At 39.6% G+C, this 21,551-nt stretch overlaps 1 long non-coding RNA gene across 1 annotated transcript; it reads right to left on the bottom strand.

Moving 5' to 3' along the window:
- Positions 1-5,515: 5,515 nt before the first annotated feature.
- Positions 5,516-21,351, bottom strand: LOC148225578 (uncharacterized). Its single transcript, XR_015808521.1, has 2 exons — positions 21,216-21,351; positions 5,516-15,631 (listed from the first exon to the last, which is right to left on the bottom strand). It is a non-coding gene; the product is annotated as an uncharacterized LOC148225578 (long non-coding RNA).
- Between the last annotated feature and the right edge of the window lie 200 nt (positions 21,352-21,551).

Genomic DNA, 21,551 nt, shown 5'->3' with positions numbered 1-21,551 from the left:
AAAATATAAATTATATTTATGCCTTTCATCCATGTCTTGTTTGTTTTCTCTTTATCGTGCATTGTATTAATGAGGAGGATAATCGTTATTTAATATCCTCTTCCAAAAAAGGCACTCAACCAAGGCATATGAGGGCTTGAAATAATTAGGACGATATAATTGGGTACATTATAGAGGGCATGAAATTAACTGTAGTTAAATTAACTCTTCTTACTCATATGGGCATAAAGAAGAAATTGCCAAGAACACATCTTTTTCATACTAATTGGAAGCAGAGTCATGTAGTATTTTATCTGTCTGAGTTTTAACTCTGAACCACAGTTGTGCTTGTACATTCTTCTGTTGAACACTACCTCTAATTGTGGTCAGCCTTTGTTTAAACCTCCTGGACTCTTTTCTGCCTATGGGCAATATTGAAATTAAAGCTTGCTGCATCGTGCTACAATCCCATTTAGGTCAGCAACTGGATCGGAGTCTTCCAAGAACATTTAAATATGTCAATGATTCATTAAACCAGGACTAGAGCAGCATTCCTGTTTCATGAGAGGGAGTATTGGTGACCTTTTTTCACTGTTATTTGATCTCCTGTTAATTTTCTCCCCATGGACCTGCTCAGCCACCCTGGGGTGTGTCTGAGCCTGATTCTGACCCCAGCACCAGGCTGATTTTCTGGTGTGAGCTCAGCCTGTCTCCAGTGCCTTGGACATGCCCAATGCCTGCCCTGCTCCCTGGCCAGGGGAATTGGGGTGGGCCCTGGCTGTGAGACCCCTGGGCTGCCAGTCCCCAGCAGGTACCACACCCCAAGGAGGGCTCAGCCCCTACTGCACCTTGACAACTTCCATCTGCCAAAGCAGAAATAGTCTTTGAAAGCCAGATACAAACAAGCTTATGAACACCCATTTTAATATCTTGTTGTTAAGAGCCTCATTCCATCCAGAAAATAGAGATGGAGCTGCTGCAAAAAAATTGCAAATTTAGGTTGAATTATTTTCAGCCCAAAAAGAAAATGGAAAAATAGTGAAAATAGTTAAAGGATTCTGGAAAAAAATCAGAATGAAATGTTTTAATTTTTTATTTCAAAGAGACATTTCTTACTTTAAAAAATTTTTATTTTATCATTACTTTCTATTCTTAAAATTTTTCCTTTCAAAACTTGACTAAGATGACTCTTCTCCCTAAAAGTAACATGTTTCTCAGAGATGCCTGTGCCCAGATGCATGTGTAGGTGTAGCTCTACAACATTTTTTTGGACAGGAAAGCAGAGATATGCTGAGCTCATAACAGTCCCACAGAGGCCTGAAAGACCTCTAGGAGTTTGGGAAAACCCTGCTTGCAGAACTAATACTTACAAAATAACAACTTCAACTGTTCCTTTGTACTTTTTTACCCTGTGAAGTTTCAAACCATTGAAACATTATTTTTATTAATGTAAAGGGATACAGCTGGTCAAAACATAGGTTAACATCAGAAATGACAATTTAAAATTTAAAAGTGAAGGCTTATTTGCTCTGCAGATAGGGAGCTGGAAGCAGCTGTTTTGTATGAAAGCACTTATTACCTCATTTGTAATTAGTATCATTGAGAACAACATGCTGTGGCTGTCCAGAAAGGCTCAAAACATAAGCCAGAGCAAGTAGTTGAAATCCAGCCACTCTGGACTTATCCCTGTCCCAGGAGGAATTTAACACCAAGAGACAGAGTGGTGGTTTGTAAACAGGCAGAAATGCCTTCAGTGAGGAAACAGTCAACATGAGGGAAACCCAGTGTTCCAGCCTGATGTGATGCCAATTTTCACCCTGTTAAGTGAAGCAGTGTTGTTGTTGTTGAATATGAGGATGAAAACCAGGTAACTTAGTCTCGTACTCTTCAGCAACTCAGATAATTGTTTCATTTATACACATAGTTCAGAAAAGAAGGGTGAATGTGCCATTGACTCTCTCCACCCTCTATTATTCTCCTTCCTCCTGGGTAGCACCAGCATCCAACAAGATATGGCAATGTGCAGGCTTTCTCTGAACTTCTGCTCCTTCTTTTTTCTTCTTACTGAAGGTATACATTCCTGGAGATCTTAGTAAGCCATGGTACTGCAGAGGTATCTGAAAACTGTATTCAAGGTCCTTCCTCCTCAGTGTCACTACTACAAATGGTCTAAACCTAACCAAAGAGCAATAGTAGCCAAAATAACTCAGAGGATAAGAAAAAATTAAAGAAATCTGGACCAGAGGTTAAAATAACAAAGTCTAGATTGCAAGAGAAGGGCACACAAGGAAAGTAAAAGGCAGCAGTAAAACACATGCATTTCCAAAGGTGACACTTCAGTGAGTCAATCTGTATTCTAAGTCATTGAAATGTTGAGGGTTTTACTGTGATTTTTTCTCAATGAATAATGCAGGATGTAACAACAGACCTTCAGATGCTGTAAATTGGTGTTGGTCTCCCCCAAGACAATGGAGAGCCAGTGAGTGTCATCAACTCCAAACTTGCTGCTCATTTTGAAAGGGGCTGCACCTGTGTGTGCCTGGAGCCCACTGAGGGTTTCAGTCAGGCTGGCTGAAGACAATCTCCCATGTTCAGGCTTTGGGAAGTGGAAAAAGCAGCTGACTTTTAAAAGTGCTTGGCCAAGTCAGAAAAGAGGCAAATGAGAAACAGAATCAATGGGAAGCATTAGGAAAAGAGATCAGGGACATGAGTTAAAGGTGGAGCATGGCAATTGTTGGCGTTAACATAAGAATGTGAAAAACACAGAGGAAATCCTGTAAGGGGAAGAAAGGAAGGGACAAAATTAGAAACTTGGGCATCTGTCAAAAGCAGCAGCACTGACTGCATGAGGAGGTGAGAAAGGAGGGAGGGAAACATGGGCAATTTGTCAGTTTCCATTTTATTTTCAAAATTGTAATATTGCAAAGGTGTCTTAGTGCCTAGTACTAAATGCAAAGGGATGACAACAGGTTATGTTTGGTCCATCTGCTACTTTTCTTCCCTGGCTTTTAAGAAGATACACTGTACCTTGCCTCACTCAGATGACATGAAAAGTGTTACCTTTATGTGTTTGGTTTGGGGTTTTTTTAAGGGTAAATTGAGAGGAAAAGGGGGTAAATTATTATAACTCAGCCTCAGATGCTGAGGAAGATAATACCAAGCATCTCCCCCCAGCCCTTGTTAGCTAGCTGCACAGTGAATAAATATTTCAGGCTTTCTCCCCTCTGGAATGAAGCTCTAATTCCTTTACATCTTGAAGATGCTCCCTATTTCCTTTTTCTAAGCCAAAAACATCAGCATTCATGGAAGTGTCTGGCAATGGTAGATCTGAGACATATATGGCAACATTACAGTTTGCAGTCGACTGGGGACAAAGAAATCAAAATAAAATTTCAGTCTCTCCCAAGACATAAGACTGGGGATATATTAGGCAGCTGAAAATAACCTACATCATCACAAATACACATGCACAGATCTATTTTACAATGTCTGAGCACAAAATCGCTTGAAAGCTTTTAACCTCTCCCCCATGACTACCCAATGTTTGATTTGATGATCCATGGGTTATCTAAATATAATCATCTCTTCTAAAAGTCAGAGATCTACAATATGCAAACAGAAAGTTGCATAGCGTTTCCAACAGTAAGATTGATGCCATACTGACTTTTATTTTTGCAGAACCTTGGCCTGGCTGTGAAGATCACCTCTCGGGATTCTCTTTGCATTCACTTGATTTAGGCAAGACCCTCTGAAAATCAAAGAAATTTGAGTCTAGAGATCAAAACGTTTTTCTCTTTAATGTGCTTGAACATTTTCTTAGGATAATTTTTATCATGCTCACAGATGGCAGAGAAGCTTTTTCTTTATCCTGCACCGTGACCATTTTAGAGTGAATCTAAATGGAAGGCAAAATGGTGAATTGCAATGTGAAGAGGTAAGTAATCCCAATATATGCTCCCTGCTTTAATGTTTTGTTTGCCTGTAAGAAAACTACCTATCACTCCTAGTAGATCTAAACTTCAGCAGAAGTCACTGCTAAACTGTCCTTTTTTAAATATTTAAATCTCAGAATGTGTTACAACCTTATAATCATCATTTTCCAGGGAAAGAGCATAAAGCACAGGATTATGAAAGGAGAAAAGTAGAGTTATCTGGAGAAGACAGGACCACTGAAACAGAGGCATTTGAATCTTAGTTCAGCATCAGTACAGCAACATTTAGCCGTGTGGAAAGAGTCTACAGCCAGACAACATGATACAATATGTTGATTATAATCACTCATATTCCGACACCAAACCTGGAAATGAAATTATGGTTTGCTGGAAAACTATGACAGTTCACAAACAAAACTATAATGTGTCACAAATAATTTGATTGCTAGAAGATGAATGGATACCAACTGTTCATGAACTAGAGAAGCTCCACGACTCCAAGACTTTGCAATGAAGTAGGAGGAATAGAACTTGCAGATTGGAGTCCCCACCTCACCCATAGAGAGCAGGAACATTGATGACTGATTGAAAGGCCAAACTCTTCTCTTTTCTCCCAAGGATGGTTGTTAAAATAGTCAGTTACAAGTTGTAGTAATTTTTTGCAATTGAAACAATAATATTGATTTTCTGGTCTTGAAAGTTTATAGAGCTCATGTAGACGCAGCAGTTTCTTGCCCTTTCAAACATGCATTAACACACTTCATGTTTGCATGTTATCCTGTTTCAGGATAGTGTTGATTTTTGCAATATCCAGGAAGGGCATGTAGAATAACCTGGAGGTTATTCTTACCATCTCACCTCATTTTCCAGGAATGGGGGAACGGGTCCCTTCCAGGTTAGGCTGGGATAGTGTGGTGGTAGTCAGGTATTATTTGGCTTCTTTTGGCAGAGTGGTGACCATATGAATCCCTTACCTCTCTTGCACACATTTGTTATTAATATTGTTGCTGTCAGATTAATATTGTTGCTAACAGAAAACTGCTTTCTTATCTCATTACTGTTTCCAGTACATTGTTCTTATCATAACCTGTGATCTTTAACTTTTGTGCCTCCAATTCTGTTCTCCATGCCATCCCAGGAGAGGGGGAGGAGGGAGTGAGCAAGCAGCACATGGTTTGGAGTAGTTTCAGAGGGAGCACTAAATTGGAGAACACCATTCCTAAACCACAGCACCTATAAAGGTATGTAAAAGTTTTTTGCTGAGTCCATGGGCTGAACTCATCCACTGTGGTAAAACAAGGCCAGTTATCAAGATTAAAAACCACACAATGCACATGATCCAGTACACAGGCACTAAGTCACCAAGAATTACCAAAACACAAATCAACACATAATAATTTTAATATAATCCTGGGGAAAACCTCTGTTAATTTATACTAATCCTATTAAATTCACTATTAACTAACTGTATAAGACTTTATGGGACATACCTTAAGCACCTTTCATGACACTGAAAAGGGTCAATTAATTTTCAGACCCCCACCACAGACATTAAGAGAAGACATCCCAAACTCAAAGTCCAAATAAAAGATCCAAGAAAGAAAGAAAGAAACAAATTTTTTGATTTATATTTTGATAATTGTTTGAGGTTCCCAGGCTTCATGACAATTTAAGAGGAAGTCACATTTCCATAGAACTAAAAACATCCATGGACAGCTTTCCATAGATGGTGGAATGATGTGTTACATATACGTTTATGTTTCATGGAAGTTGAAAGCACATTCATCTAAGTAATTTCTGTTATATTCTCTGACAGCTTTTGAAAATTGCCAGGCTAGTTTTTTGTATTTGATCTTTCAACATTATTGGGGATAGTATAAACAGGAAGCAATGTATAGCTTCAGCATCAATTAAGATAATTCTAAACAAACACACTGTCACAGTGCTGTCAGTTCCCTGTGGTGGGCATGCTCATGGACTAAGATCACATTGCAAATCCACTTCTAGTGGAAATGGCAGTCCTGGTGTTCCTTCACTTATCTGCAGCTCTGACTACAGCAGAAACCCAAGCACATCCATACCATGGACTTCAATGCTGCACAGTGTGGCTCATACAGATTAGTAGTTGTTACATTCCCTGGGGATGGTGGGAAGAGGTGTTTATCCATGTGGATGCTGTTCTGCTTGCCCTTGGGGCCAGAGAACACGACTTGACCTGCTTTATTTAACAGTAGCCTGAGGCTCTTATTCTGCTACCAAACACCACAGGATGGACCACATAAAGCAGATGGGCAGAGGCCAAACCATGCCAAGCTTCAGGAATTCTCTGGGCCTTCCTTGGTTTATCAGTGTGTGTTCAATAATGAACAGGAAAGGGAAGTCAGGTTGGAATGGAAGATGGTAGTCATTAGTCCAATATCATAAAGTAGCACATTTATTTAAAAATGCAATTTTTTTAACTCCCTTGAAGAAGTAAGTTGCATAGGTACTCTGAAGATTGATATCCCAAATAAAAATGCATAAATTGAGTATCAAAAGACATGGGAAGGCAGACTCCATTACATTTCTGTACAGGGGCTACAAACCCGTCTCTAGTCATTAATTCATTCCATTGTTTTAGACGAGAAATAAATTCAATATTTCAACTCTGAAGCTGGTAGGAAGTTTCCCACAGCATTCAATGAGTTTTTGATTAGACAATTCTTTTAGCTGTTCAGGTCCTGCACATTTACTATGACTGCAAGTGTGTAACATTGGCTTCTCATATATCTCTGGAGGAGATATGTCTTTCCTGGCATTAATTATAAATGTCAGACTAAGGCTCTTTATGCTTCCCCCACTAGGCCTTTACAAATTGGTTGAATATGATTATATCAATAATTTCCACAGCACAGGTCTCAACAAGATTCTGCAGGGGGCCTTCATAAGTGATTGCTTTCCAAGAAAACCATGAGGCCTTCCAATCTAAACAGATGACTGGAAAAGTGCTCCACTTACTCTATGTGGGTGCTTCCCGAAAGACGGGTGGACAGGAAGAGACAGAGTGTGATTTCTCCCAGCCATAAATCTTGTGCAGACAGGATTCTTCTTTCATACCTCTTGCAATGAGCAGTCTGGAAAGGCACACAGGACTGTCTTTTAAGCAAGAGACTGCCGAGATGCTCAGACTGCCCAGATTTGCACTCGTGTCTTCTGTGATCAGGGCCAGTTCACTAAGGGCATATGTGTGTCATATATGTGCATTGTACACGGGCACAGATGAGTAAAGACATTTCCTGCAATGCTTTTATCCAGGGAGGCAAAGGTAATACTTCAGTCTACCTTAGCATGGAAACTTGAAACCAGGAAGATTTTTCTAAGCAGTTTCTATTGTCTGTTTTCCTTCTTAACCTTCTGAGTCAACCTCCACCTACAAGAGAGGAACATAGTGTGCAACCAGGTCACAGTGAAAGAGAGCTTGAAAATATTGTCCAGAAAGAAATATTTGATTTTCATTTCTTCCCTAGGAGTACTTTTATAGACTCTTGATGATAGTACTGGATGGTACTTCATGGTACTTGATTAAAAATGATGCAGCATATCATATGTGGATATGTCTGTACAGTGTATTACTCCAGAGACATACAAAAGATATGCCCACACTTTGAGCCAACCAGAAGCCATTCAAACCTTGTCATCCCAGCTCTGGGCCTTACTTAATGCACTCCACTTTTGAGGAGAACAAATCAGCTCAGGTCCAGCATTGAACTAATCGTGTGTATCCAGCTTTTGGTTGCTCTATTTAGCACACAGGCAAAACTAGTTTACCTCTGCTCACTGTGTACCATGTATCTCTGCCCACAACGGGGCCATTTGTTTAATACAGAAAATGCTTGGACTAGAGTAAGGGATGTTTTTACTTATAAGGGATATGAAAAAGACTGTTTCATAGTTTAGTTGATTTTTTTCTAGTAGTGACACATTCTTCAGGAAAAACAGTACAGTGAAAAACTCTCCTTTTTTTCTCTAGTCTGTGTTCCTTACACCATAAAGCATGTCACTAATTGAAAATGGAAATGGAAATTTAAAAAGGTGATTAAATTTCTAATGTCTTTAACCTAGCTTTGGGAACAGTCAGGATTTCAAGAGCAATTGCTTTGAAGATTGCCCTTAGAGTGTGGTTTAAGACTTCTCAAATAAGAGTGTGTGGGCATGCATGAGCAGCTTTCTGAGTAACTGTTTAGCAGGATGTAGAATGTAGATATGTTAGGAGTTAATTTGGCAAATAGAGACTGTGCACTAAGTGTCCTAATGGGTGAAGAGTGGAATAGAAAGTTAACGCTCCATTGCAGCCTCATATTTTCCTTCCAAAAGCCACGTACATCATCTGGAAAGAGTCTGTATATACCTATGGTCAAACAAACTTTTTGCAGCTTGAAACTTATGTGGGCTTCAAAGCTCATCTGCTCAGTCTAATATCTCATCACTAGTTTTTTCTTAAAAGTTTTATGATAATCTCATAGTACAAGTAAATATTACTGGATTCAGAGTGCTTCAGTACAAATACAGCTTTCATTTAAATTGTATGCTTCTGTTTATTTTTTAGCTGCTTGAAAGCAGCATCAAAATGCAGAACTATTAGAAACTGAAGGAAAAAGGCTCTCGTATGAATGACCTAGGTATACAATTGTAGATTGACAAATCCAACCCGAGATTGGAGAGTTCATGAAGCACTGGACTAAATCCCAAGTGATCTGTGTTTGTTTTTCCTGGCTTCCAGTGAAAACTTAAGCAGCAGTCACTTGAATCAAGAACTTACCAACACAAACATGTTTGCATACATACTTACATGATTGCTATCTTTGAATCCCATAGACAGCCATGGGAATTAACTGTTTGCTGGATCAGCACCTTCACTACTATGGTTTACACCTTACCCATGTTTCACTACTACTGTAGAAACAAAGGCACCGGCCATCTGAGATGTCATATTGCCCTACAGACACAAACCAAAAATATGTCATCTGTGACAAAGACTGTAACGACAGACTATAGTTAAATTGCTGATTTGCTAGTTTCTGCCATTTAAATTAACATGCAAAATTTTCCCAACTTTTCTCCCTGATTATATGCTGTGTTTTGCTCTGTGGGAAGAATAGAAACCCACACTGTTTACCTTGTGCAGCTTCTTCATGAGCATGAGCACATGATCTTGGTTTTGTAGGCAGTATCACAGCAGTTCCCAAGGGAATGTTTGTATGCGTAATAGTATTTATCTATAATCCCCATAGCATTTTTTTATCAGATCAATGCTGAGCATTTCCATAAGATCTCTAGTATAACACGATCAATATCATTACATAGTTCTATGTAAGGAAGACTTTTTCTTCTTTAGATTAAATGAAAAAGCATTTTTGCATTCTGAACCATGTAATCTTGTTACAATGAGAAAAAAATGTATGCATCAAAATCCCATTAATGTGACTGAGTGGAACACAAATAAATGCTCATGTATCAATCATCACTATAATTGTTATTATTATTCAGGCTGATTTATAGAGGACTATTGCTTTTGTGTAAGAACGTAATAATCAACCAGATTTGCCAGCCAAATAAAAGGACTCCAGCCGTGGTGAGTATAGAGGTTAGTGGGCAAATTCTCCTACCATGGACATAAAAGATATGATACTGGAATGTATTTGCACAAGTGGTTGACATGCTTTTTTTTAAACCATGGACCAAATCCTATGATGTCGGTTTACTATTTATAAATATCTTAAAGCTCCCAACCCCACAGATTTGGGCTGCCAGAGACAAGAGTGTAAGACTGCTTAGCAGTTGAGATATGAAATTCAAGGTTTCTGAGATAGGACAAGAAATTCAGCCCACTTCAGTCATCACCTTAACTACTTCCCAATTCTGATTTCTATAAAAAGGAGATGAGCAAAATTTGATCTGGTACATTAAAATATGCTTTAAATTAGCAGAATTATCAGAGATGAGGGTATATGCCTACAAAGAATAGAAGTGAATGCATGATGCTGTCTGTAGTCACCAGTATCATTGTAATTATTGCAATGAACTTGACACAAAATGGGCTTTTGTGAGTATGCAGGATAAAAAACATGTACTATGATGTATAACCAGAAAAAAAAATTAAATAACATCCGCTCAAAATGCTGGTATTGATTTTCTAGTAGTTCCATTAACATGATACTTCACATAAACACTCTAGCACTCTGAACATTTTGGGAGTGTAAATAATTTTACCGCTGTAATCCTAGTTGACAAATCTCACATGTTTCCTGTATGGCCATGAGTCAGTACATCTCAATCAAATCTGTTGTGTATTTTGACATGGGAGGCTCTTAGACACAGCATATCTTCCTTGTGTTTACTGCCACCATATTCTGAAACATGATAATGACCATTTGAATCAATCCTGGGTGCAGGCGTGGGGCATGAACCACAGCATTCCTTCGTGCTGCCACACAGTCCCTGATATACATCAACAATCCATATCTCAACATGGGCAGAGTTGTTTTGAATAATTGATTACCTTGTTCTCTCATGGTTTTAAAACTTGTAAACTTTTTTACACTCTAGGTTTCTTTCACCTGGTGGCATAAGAAAACTGATACAATCTGCATTTGAGAGTTATAAAGGCCTAGAGCACATGAGTATAAAGAGGAAAAGGACAAATCTCATGACCAGGAATCAGGTAAGTTCTCCTAACATTATCAGTGACTTCATGCTTGACTGCAAAGAAAGCTTGGTCTAGTGAAATGAGAACAGAAACAGTCTTCTCCACCTGCACGTCAGAGATTTTCAGGTGAAAATGATCTCAGCACCACTGAAAGCAGTTTGTAGTCTGAAGAGTCTAAAGGAAGGTGTTTTTGTTGACTAAATAAATCTCAAGAATTATTTGAACAAAAACATTCTTCCAAAAGAGTAAAATTCCTTGCTTTAAACCAATTAAATTCCATGGGATCATTGCAAGTGAAATAGCCTCTGGCCTCTGTTTTCAGATAGACAGTTGTTAATAAATGGTAGGTAATTTCTGAATGACCAAGAACCAAAAAACCTTGGAGACTAAGGCCTGGATTTACAGACAAACTTGTTCCCTGCCAAGAGTTAAGGCATCACTCCCAGGAGCTGGTGCTGTCCCATAACAGGTTGCCCACAGAAGCTGTGGCTGTCCCCTCCCTGGCAGTGTTCAGGGCCAGGTGGGATGGGGTCCTGAGAAATCTGGTCTAGTACTGGAAGGTGTTCCTGCCCATGGCAGAGGGGTTGGAACTGGATGATCTTTAAGATCTCTCCCAACCCACACATTCTGGGATTCTGTGATAACATCATGAAGTATGGCTTTCACCAATCCTAGGCATCAGTCCTTTTGGGTCAAGTGATACAAATTTGAAGCTGCCTTTCATACTTGCACATTTATTGAGATTATTTTCTCATTACCATAGTCACTGAATCTGCTCAGTTTTATGTAAAATGAATGAATCTTCCTCTTCCAAAGCTGAATGAGAAATGTCCATTTATCCTGGTGGTTAAGACATGTGCAGGAAACTTCAGATTGTTCAAACTGAGCAGAGGAAGGACTTAAGAATTGACCCTATATGTCAGACAGGCAGTCTTACAACTGGGCACTGGAATACGACCTGGGCTATAATTCCAATGCCACTTATCAAATTGATAAGTTTGGGAAAATGAGGGATTGGGATTCAGAGCTTACTTTCACCAACAGTTCCCCTTCCGTAGCCTCATCCTTTTTTGCAGCACTCTAACAGGAGGGATACAAAATGGCCTTATTCCAGTTACTCCCCTGGCAAGGGGAGGAACAATCCCCTTGGCAATACAACCAATTTGAGCCCTGGCAAGGTGACCATGCCCATACCACCTGCCACAACACAGATGGATTTCCATTGAGGAAAACAGGCAAAGGGTAGAGGACATCAGCATCCTTGTCCCTCCATTCCCTCTGTTCTTCTTAAAGGAGCATAACAGCTGCTGGGCTTCACACTGTGGCTGCAGGTGGGTGACAGCTGCCAGAGGAGCCCCTGATGGGTTACTCATCTCCAGGGACTGGGAAGGAACCTGATTTTCAGTCTTCACCACTCTGAACTGACAGCTGAGTTCAGGAAGAAATAGGAAACTTCACTGTTCAGCCCATGATGCTGCCAGTGAACTTAGGTTTTGGCAGCTAGGGGACCAAGAGGTAAAAAAAACCGGAAATACTGATTGATTTTAGGAGTTTCAGAGGTTGTCTCCTACTGGAAAGAACACTGTCAGAATTGTTCTCATGGATTTAAGCATTTAATCCTGCAATATGAATCTCAGTCTGTAACCTCCTTTTTGTTTATTTTTTTATATAAAAATTACTAGTTACAAGTAAAGTAATACCACATTAGATTTTTTGTTTTAGTTGTCAGAAAATCTTTACCTGAAATACAGTTGAATCCACTTAAATCAATATGTGTGAATAGAATACCTATTAAAAAACAGAAGGCAAATTACAAGTATAACTCAACTTTACAAAAGGAATAAAATCTCTAGGAGAATTTTAGTTTAAGTCAATAATGATGATGGTGATGATAGCCATATCAAACTCTTCTGACCTAATAATTCTTAATAGCAAAAAAAATTAAAATATACTTTCAGTGAACAAAGGTTAAGCACTCAGCCAATTTTAAATGTGTTCTCAATGGTTGGAAATCAATGTGTACCTTAGGGCAGATATTGTGTATAAACATACATAAAAGCAATGACTAACACAATATTATAACTTGAAAGTGCCCAGTAGGTGTGTCTTATCTACAATGTTATCCTACTGCAAAATCACAGGCACAATTTGTTGACTAGGCATTGACTGTTGAGCAGCAGAATTTCTCAACAGAGAGGTGTTAAACAAGGTTCAAACCCTGAAGGCCTTGAACAAAAAATTGCCACTGAAGAGAGCGTGAAAAGATGTTGAGGGGATTGGTTCTATCTCCAACCTCCATGTACACATAAAAATACTGAACTTTCTCCACTGTCTCCCAGTAACACTGGACTCGATATTTTTCCTTCCCTGCTTTCAAAGCTTTTCATAGTACTCACCATCAGCTTCCTGAGAGGGAGAATCTCTGAAGGACAAGGTAAATTTTCTCTTAGGAACTCCTCAAGGCAGGAGAGCTGCCTAGACAATGGGAGATCCCAGGACTTCTCAAATGCAGTACAGCCTTCCTCTCTGAAAGGAAGATCTTAGGGGAATTAAGAGTTACTTCAACTATAGAGTCTCAATGAGAACCATCCTAGGAAGGAGGGATATCAGACATTTGCATTTTTTCTCTCTAATAGCTTACTATTCCTGCCATGAATAAAAAGTAATATTTCCCTCCTTGTCTTCAGAGAGATTAGAAACTGTCTGGTTTAATTGGTGCAGTCACACTCATTTGCAGTTGAAGGTTCAGGAGCCCATAGATGGTTGGTGAACCTGCTAAGGTGAACTGGGTTGTACTGGTGGGACAAATGGTTTCAGGACAGGAAGGGTAGTTAGGGAAGAAATAAAATGCCTGAAAATATGAAGAAATTCGCATTTTACTTAAGGAAGTAGGACTCTTCTGTGGGGGAAATGGAGGTTTGAGAGCAGCTGTGCTGTTTCTGAAGTGGAGGAAATGCTAGTGCTGCTTTAACAGCTCTCTCACTTGACTGACTCGTGATCATGGGTCATTTCTTACATCAGTGAATAAATTGGACTCTAAAGCTCATGGTGCCTCTGGGAAAAGAATTATCATGGGAGCTCCTGCTACTACTCTCAAGGCTGCATCTAACAAGTGTTTTAAATGGTGATGGCTCTTTCATACAGAAAATGGATTTAAGCGTTAATCTTCTTGTTTTCTTGTCCTTTAAAATCATTCTTTACAAATCACCACAAAAAAAAAAATCACAAAAAAATTTCCCCAAATACTTCTTCTGACCTTAATTTTCTATCATTAAATCCAATTTTATTGGCAACAAGATGTTATTCAACTAAGTACTTAAAATACTTAGGCAATCAAATAAGGCAAGTTCTTTGTTAGTAGCACTGTGACCAGCTATAAAATTTTATCGTATATCTGCATTTGCTGGCATGTGATTTTATAACTGCAATGAACACAAGAGTACTACTGAAGTAGTTGAGTGAGTTAAGAAGTTGCAACCACTAAAAGATACCACAATGGTAAAATGTACCTATCACTAGAACATATGAAGAAGCCTGCCTAACAGTAGAAAGATAGGAAGTAAAGAAGTAAATGACCATTATACTGGCATCTGCTAGACAGGTAGGTCCATGAGATATAGAAAATATCCAAGACACAGTGGTCGACAGCAATACTTCCACTCAGACACAGCTGGACAGAAATTCTCTCCAAGAGTGATGCCTTATGTGGCTTTCAATAGGATAAGATAGCAAGAACATCTGAGAAACTTGTCAGGTGCCAAATCCACAACTGGTGTGAAAGTGGAGAAAATTACATTCCCCTCTTCTGCCTTGTATGTTTGTATCACCAGTCAATCTCCTGTAGGCCTGCTGACACCTACTCCATCACTGCACAAGGGAGCATAAATGGGTGCAATTTAAATATCAAGTCTTCAAAAAGGGGTGTAGGCAGAAGCAGGCTGGAAACATCTCTGTCATCTGTGGTCTCACAAATTACCTGCTGTCTTCTTAAGATAGAAGTTTATTTTGCACTTCCCTGTGCAGTAATAGAGCAGAGGTGAGGGAATTTTGAGAGCTAGACCATTAGGAAGTCAGATGAAATACATCAAACTTACACTCACCTCTCTTTGCTGGGAGAGGATCTGACTTTCCACACTTTCAGCACTGAGAACTTGGAAAGCATACAGCTAACTAGGCACTGGGGAGAGCAGAGGTATTTTGATTTGTTTATAAAAACTGTCAAGCACCACCCACACTCTGTCCTCAAGTGACCCAAATATATTCTTCTGCCCGAAGATGAAGCATTGAGATATCTACCAGCACAGAGTGCAAAGTGTGTTTAATGCTCCAGCAGGATAGATGAGCAACCAGCACAGAATAACAATAATAAACATACTATCCATAATAAAACTCTTTAAGTCCTTTTCTCCTGAATAGGAATAAGCCTTGTTTAACATTCTAAAATATTTGCACAATGCAGCTTGGGTTTCAAGTTTTTTGATTTTTTTTTCCCCAGGCTTATTTTGGCTAAGATTCAAAGCAGAACAGCCAAAATTGTACAACACACAAACACAAAAGGGTAACAGTGAGCTAAATATAGATCAGAACATGAAACAGACAGATGGGCTGGTCTTTAGGCATTTCTAGCTATCTAGATTTTTCCAGATATTCCTATTCAGTGTATTTGTAGCACAACCTTGCACAAGGCTATGTGCCTATTGTAGTGAAAATATTTAAAGCATGGGTTCTATTTCATTGTTTCAAAAAAAAAAAATGTAGTGGAAATTCCATTTTTTTTGCTGTTTTTTGCATCTCTGATCTGCACCTTTTTTTTTTTTCCATTGTTCCATGAGAGCAACCTTGTCTTATGTCTGGCTGAAAACAGTAGAAGAGTTAAATGAGCCTCCTGAGAACCAAAAGATGTGATAGGAAACAAAAAAAGCCCAAAGAGGCAGGAGCTGGAAACCATGTTCAGGCCTGTGTGACAGTTGTTTCCATTCTTCAGTCACAACAGAGGCAAGGTGAGACCAGGTGATAACAGCATCAAAAGAGCTGCCTGAAACAGAGAACAAGGGAAAACATATGTGGGCATCAAATTCATCAAATTCCATGCAAGAAAAGTCTATTGCCTTTGTTGGCCAAAAGTCAATTGGGAACATTTTGTTGCAGCTTGCCAAAATGCTGAGCAAATTCTGCACCAGAAAAGTAAACAGTTTACAGAGCACTGGCAGACCAGAGCTGAGGAAGGGAGCTTAGAAAGTACAGAGTAAAGCAGGTCACAGAGCAGTGATTAATGGGTGCAGGAATTTCAAATACAATTCTGCACCTGCACAGCATGGCCTGGAAAGATGGATTACCAAATGGTCTGTGAAAAATTAGAGCAGGGGAAATATGTTTCAATGTGACACATTTGTTACAATGGAAGAGAAAGTGAATTCTGAATTTCACATTCACACACAATCTGAACTTCAGAGGGTGTGAAGAAAGGGGACTGTTCTTTAAGGGACAAAAGAGCTATCAGGAATTTACAAACACTCTCATTCATCCCTGGGATACTGGCTTGGGTCTTACTACTCTTCCCATTGTATCTTCTTCCCAACTGCCTACTTCGTGAATTATGAAAAATCCCTAACTTAAGTTCTTGGTAACAATAATTTAATAACAAGAATGAATAAAGCTTGAGTTGCACATGGAAGAGTGATGGATTTTTCTTCTGGTTCTTCTGGTTTGACTGGAAAACTAAATTTTAAAGCTACTCAAGGCATAGGTTGCATATAGCCCTATGAAAAGTTTTGCCCGTATTCAAATTCTAAGGCAACTTAAGTTAATAAGCCTTACTGTTAATTAGAACTCTGAAGTGATAGACATGACATTTCAGATGCGATTCTTACCAAATTTAACAATCCATGCCTATTCTATGGTATAGGTAAGAGATTTGAAAGAGGATATCCACATGGTAGTCTCTTTTTTTCCCCAAGAGAACTAAGACAATTAGAAATAGTCCACAAGGCTTTGGGAAAATGTAGTATTACCTGCATTTTTTTAGGTCATAAAGAAGGTCTGTACTCTTGGACAACAGTGCACCCCATGCTCATCCTATTCAAAGGCAACTGGAATTGGACTACAGCCAGAGAACAAACCTGACTCCTGGTGTCAAAAAATAATTCAGAATCTCCGCCTTTTTTTTTTTTTTTTTTTTTTGCCTAATGAAAACCTCTCCATCATTTATTTGTAGCCATTATAGTCACAAAGAAAATTAATGAAGCTGTAATTGAAAAAAATTATGCCTGAAAAGATCAGGAGGCATCTAAAATTATACTCCTGGGAGGTGCGAACATCTGCTTTTAATTCTGCAACCTGTTGGTCTTGTGAGTAACAATAATACAAAAGCACTTTGTGTTTCTGTGTGTGCGTACATAGGAAGGTAAAGGGCAGGTAAAGGCTAAAATCTTTTATCACTAAAGGAAGCCCTTTCCTTTGCAGACAAAGTAGAATGGGGAAAAAAGTCTCAGTGGCTAAAGGAAGATAATTAGACCCACTTTCACACAAGCAAAGTAGAGTTCATCAGGAACATTTGGGCTTGAGCAAGAAGGGGCCAGCTGTGGACTTACCCAGAGCCCTGAGTTGCCTTAGTGTGATTCTGTGTGTGCAAACTATTTGGCCTGTGTTTGAAGGGGTTTAAGTGATTTATAAGCCTCTACGAACTCCCTCCACCTGCCTAGACATCTCCTGATGAGAACACAGAAAAATCCCAGATATTTTTCTCATAGAGAAATCTTATACAGGTTGTCTCAAAGCTGAGAAAGCTGACAAGTGTATGGACCACAGTTTCCCAAGACCACCAGTGTAATACCAGTAGTTTTTCCTGTTCCCCTACAAGCCAGCAGAAAAGGAATGTGAGCCAACTCCTTTTCTTGGTCCCAGGACCATTGTAGGCAGGATCTTGATGGTGCTTTCTTGGCTGTTGCTTCCTCTTGTCACATACCTGCCCTTGGCAGCCTTGGACACTCCTGACCTTTCTGCCTCTATTCAGGAGCAGCATAAGTCATGTTATCGACAGCACTACTCATGCTCCTTCCTTTCCAAGCTCAATTAATAAGGCACCAATTTTCAGCTTTCCTTTCCAGAGCAGGGATCCAGACCAAAGACCTATGAAGTTTGTGGTACCTGAAGGCCAAAAGACTTTCTTATGCTCTGTGTTTAGGGAGAACAGATGCTGCATAGAAAAAGGGTAAGGAAAATAGAAAAACAGAGCTGAAGGAGCTCAACAACTTAGAAAATGTAATTTCCCTACACATTTAAATTGCTAAATGTGGGCAGCCAAGACTGAAAAATTTGCTTTGTGCAAGTAGAAGAATTTAATGCTCCATTTTGCCAGTTGTGCAGACAGAGACACATGCAGTATTTCCTACAGGGCTTGTCTGGCCTTTTTTTCTTTTTTTCCCTTCTCTAACAATCCATTTTACAGGGTGATTTCAAGAGATGGCTGTGAGCAGCCAGAGAGGTGCTATATCAAAACAAAGTACACCTGATTAATTATCTAACAAGGGAGATGTTTGCACAGCCAGTACCATTCATTTTTCATGTGACAATGCAGGCTTTAAGCGTTAGCAACCACAAAACCAACACTGCCAGAACGATGTAGTTGCCATCCACACAACCTTTCCTTTCTGTCTCACACACATCAGTGTTCTGTCAGGAATGTCCCAAGTTCCACCCCTAGTATATCCCTTGTACCTGTTTCAGTGACTTGTGGGCCTTTTCAAATAAGGATGTAGATTTCAAAAATGTCATTAAATTGTGATTCAAGAAGATTTAGTAAAAACATTTTAAAATATTGCTAAATTATTACATTAGGGAACAAATTCCCTTTTCTCTCATGTTCATCAGATTCACTCTCCACTAATGAATCCAAAGAATGAATCTCCGAGGAATTTATATTTGAGGTTTAAAGGAGGTTCAACATTTGGATTTGGCTATAACTTCAATTTCCGTTCATGAATATTTTATTTAAATCCTGTATTAATCACAGACTCACAAAGATACCCTGCCTCCTGCTTCTGCTTGTTCTCATTGTCTGTCACAGAAGCACTTTCTCTCAACCTTAAATATCTCTAATTAAAAATTTCCCTGAAGCCAACTGATACCTGTGTGATTAATGGGCTGGCTAATAAATAAAATGCTCCATGCTACTTTAAGACCATTGTACCATAAAAACGTAGAAAGTGTGCCAGTGGCCTCATCATCTTGAAATATGTTTATTAAAGCAACAACACAGAAGTCCTAAGGGTCCTGAATTGCTCCACATCATTAATAACCAGATAAACCATACACTGAGAAACTTAGTTCATTATTCCAAGTATGGAAACTATGAAAACAAGGGGGGGAAATCGAGAAGAGAAGCACAGGGCTTGTTTCTCAGATGAATAAACCATCCTTGGTGTGAGTGTGAACAACAATGAAGGACTAGATGCTGCTGAGACAAAGCCTTTCACTCCCAGATTTCAGTTTCAAATGCACACCAGGTTGCTGAACACAGTGCCCATCTGATGTGTCTTGTTTGGGTTAAACAGTCCAGGCAGCAGTTTGAGACAGCTTGAGGCTCATACCCAAACCCAGGGCAGCTCCTGTAGAGAGGGTCATGGAGACTCAATTGCAGCTTCGTCTGTGCTTAGGGAAAATCTCTTTCAGTGAAAGGAGCTCAGATCAGGTAACTGCACAGAAATCAGCTTAGTCTGAAGTGGTGCACAGATGTCTCCCCACACTAATGTAGCATCCACCTTATGGTAATAAATATGGCAACATTGACAGTTCATCTTGGGTCAGTCTAGAATATGTCAATAAGATCTACTCAGGAGCAGATCAGAGAGAAGAAATGCAACCCTTATCAATCCCTCTGCACTCTGATGGGATAAGCCCACTCTAATGTAACTCTCAGGCAGGCTGACCCAACCACCTTGCAGGGCAGGTAGAGGTGGCAGAACCACCTCTAGAATTGTCTGTGCATTTCAGTACAGAGAGAAGCAGCTGGGTGAAGCCAGATGGAAACACACTCATGCTCTGAAAAAGAGGAGAACTCAGTGCTGAACTAAAGCTTAATGTAGCTGACCCATGCTGCACCAGAGGCAGGTGGAGAGTTTGTAAGAAATAATGGGCATCAGCCCTTGCATCTCACCTGCCTCCAAGACAAGCAGTCAGGCCTTGGTTCTATCACATTCGAGAGTACTTTCCCTGGTCATCTCATATGAGTCTGCCTCCATAACCCAGGTGCTGAAATTACCCAATCTGAACCCAATGCTGAAAGTACATTTATTCATGCATAGTTTTCCTTTACCTCTCTGCCATTTCTTTCACAATAAGCACTGATTAATAAGTAGGTTCCTCTCTCTTTGTTTAGCCTAGGCCTTTCACAAGAGTTGCTTAACTCACTAATATATACCACAAAAACACACCTGTATTACAGATCCATAGGAAAACCACCAAAATCCTCTACGTCTTTCTCACCAAGGATATATTCAGCTTTTTTCCTCCACTCAAGGTTAGGAAGTGAGTTAGGCAAGGAATGCTCTCAATCTCATGCTCTGCTCTGTGGTTTGGCACTGATTAATCAACAAAAAGAAGAGAATCTGGAGCCAACTCTGCTCTTTAAATAGAAATCTCTCCCTCTGCCACGGTTTCAACTCAGCACAACAGCCAGCTAAGTATCTATCGAAATAATTCAGCATCTCAGAACCCACAAAACCCACAAAAGCAGTTTCCATCATAATTGCCATTTTTGACCAAACATATCCCTTGTGGACATCAACAGTAGCAAGAGATCAGGTAGTATCAGTAGTCATTCCTGGTTGTCTGTAGCTGTTGAATTGAAGGTCACTTTCTTCAAAACAGCAAAATGAGGGTCATCAAGCCATACATGCACATCCATCTGACATGCCAGCCTACTATCAGCACCAAAACTAGACACTGTCCCTGCCTGTGTCTATGAAATGGACCCCATGACCACTCTTCGTTGAATACAATTCACTGTTGTATCCCTGGTTTACTCTGACCCCTTGAAATATTTTTGTTTTCAAATCTTAAGTCTCTTAGTGAGGTTAAAGTGAGTAGCCAAATTCATCCATAGCTATTTAAACTCGCAGTGAGCTGGCTTAAGTCCTACACAACAAATAAAATTGGCCTTAAATTAGATTCAGCCATCCAAGGCCTGGGATATTGCTCCCAAGGTCCCCATAGTGTAAACATCTGTATCTGAGGCAGCTGTCTGGGTGCCTCCTGTAGCCAGTGGAGACCCAAACAGCAGAGCCAATGGTCTTGGGGAGAAAACTTCACACTGAATGGATATTACACCTTTGGCTAAAACAAACACAGGACTCCACTGGCTGACTCAGACTGTCCTCTAGCTACAAAGGGAGACTGAGGTGAGCTGTTCAGCTGTAGATGCCTGTGTTCTCAAAATGCATACCCACATCAACAAATCCTGTCCAAGAGTATTTACTTATTTAATTTAGGTAGCTGTTCCACTGAAATGATCAGCAATAGTCACAGTCAAACTCATAGCACATAGATTCATGAGTTATTTAAAATCAAGCATGTTTACTCCTTCCAAAGCTGTTTAAAACTATAATAAAAATAACTCCCACCTGTTTGCACTTGTGTAGGAGGCCTCTGGTTGCATATAAACCACATGCATTTTTACTGACCTTATCTTGGTTACGTCACCAAGGCTTCCAACATCGGCCACATTTCACCAGCCTGACACACATAATTGCATGAGACGCATCTGTAAATACAAGTCATTTATTCTGCATAAGCATAAGTTTCAGCTGAAGCCCATTTGATATTCATACAGCAGATTTACGTCCTCTCAGTGGTTCGTGTGGAGCTAATAATATAATGATATAATGCACCTGCATGTTGGGACAGCTGTAGTTAAATGAGGCAGAGGTTTTCCTCAGCTCCTCAGAGTGGTTAAGGTG

The sequence above is a fragment of the Sturnus vulgaris genome, chromosome 1 (genome assembly GCF_052056855.1).
Source record: "Sturnus vulgaris isolate bStuVul1 chromosome 1, bStuVul1.hap1, whole genome shotgun sequence".
Classification (NCBI taxonomy): domain Eukaryota; kingdom Metazoa; phylum Chordata; class Aves; order Passeriformes; family Sturnidae; genus Sturnus; species Sturnus vulgaris.
The sequence above is the reverse complement of the archived record's forward strand: the minus strand, read 5'-3'. Positions and strand labels throughout refer to the sequence as shown.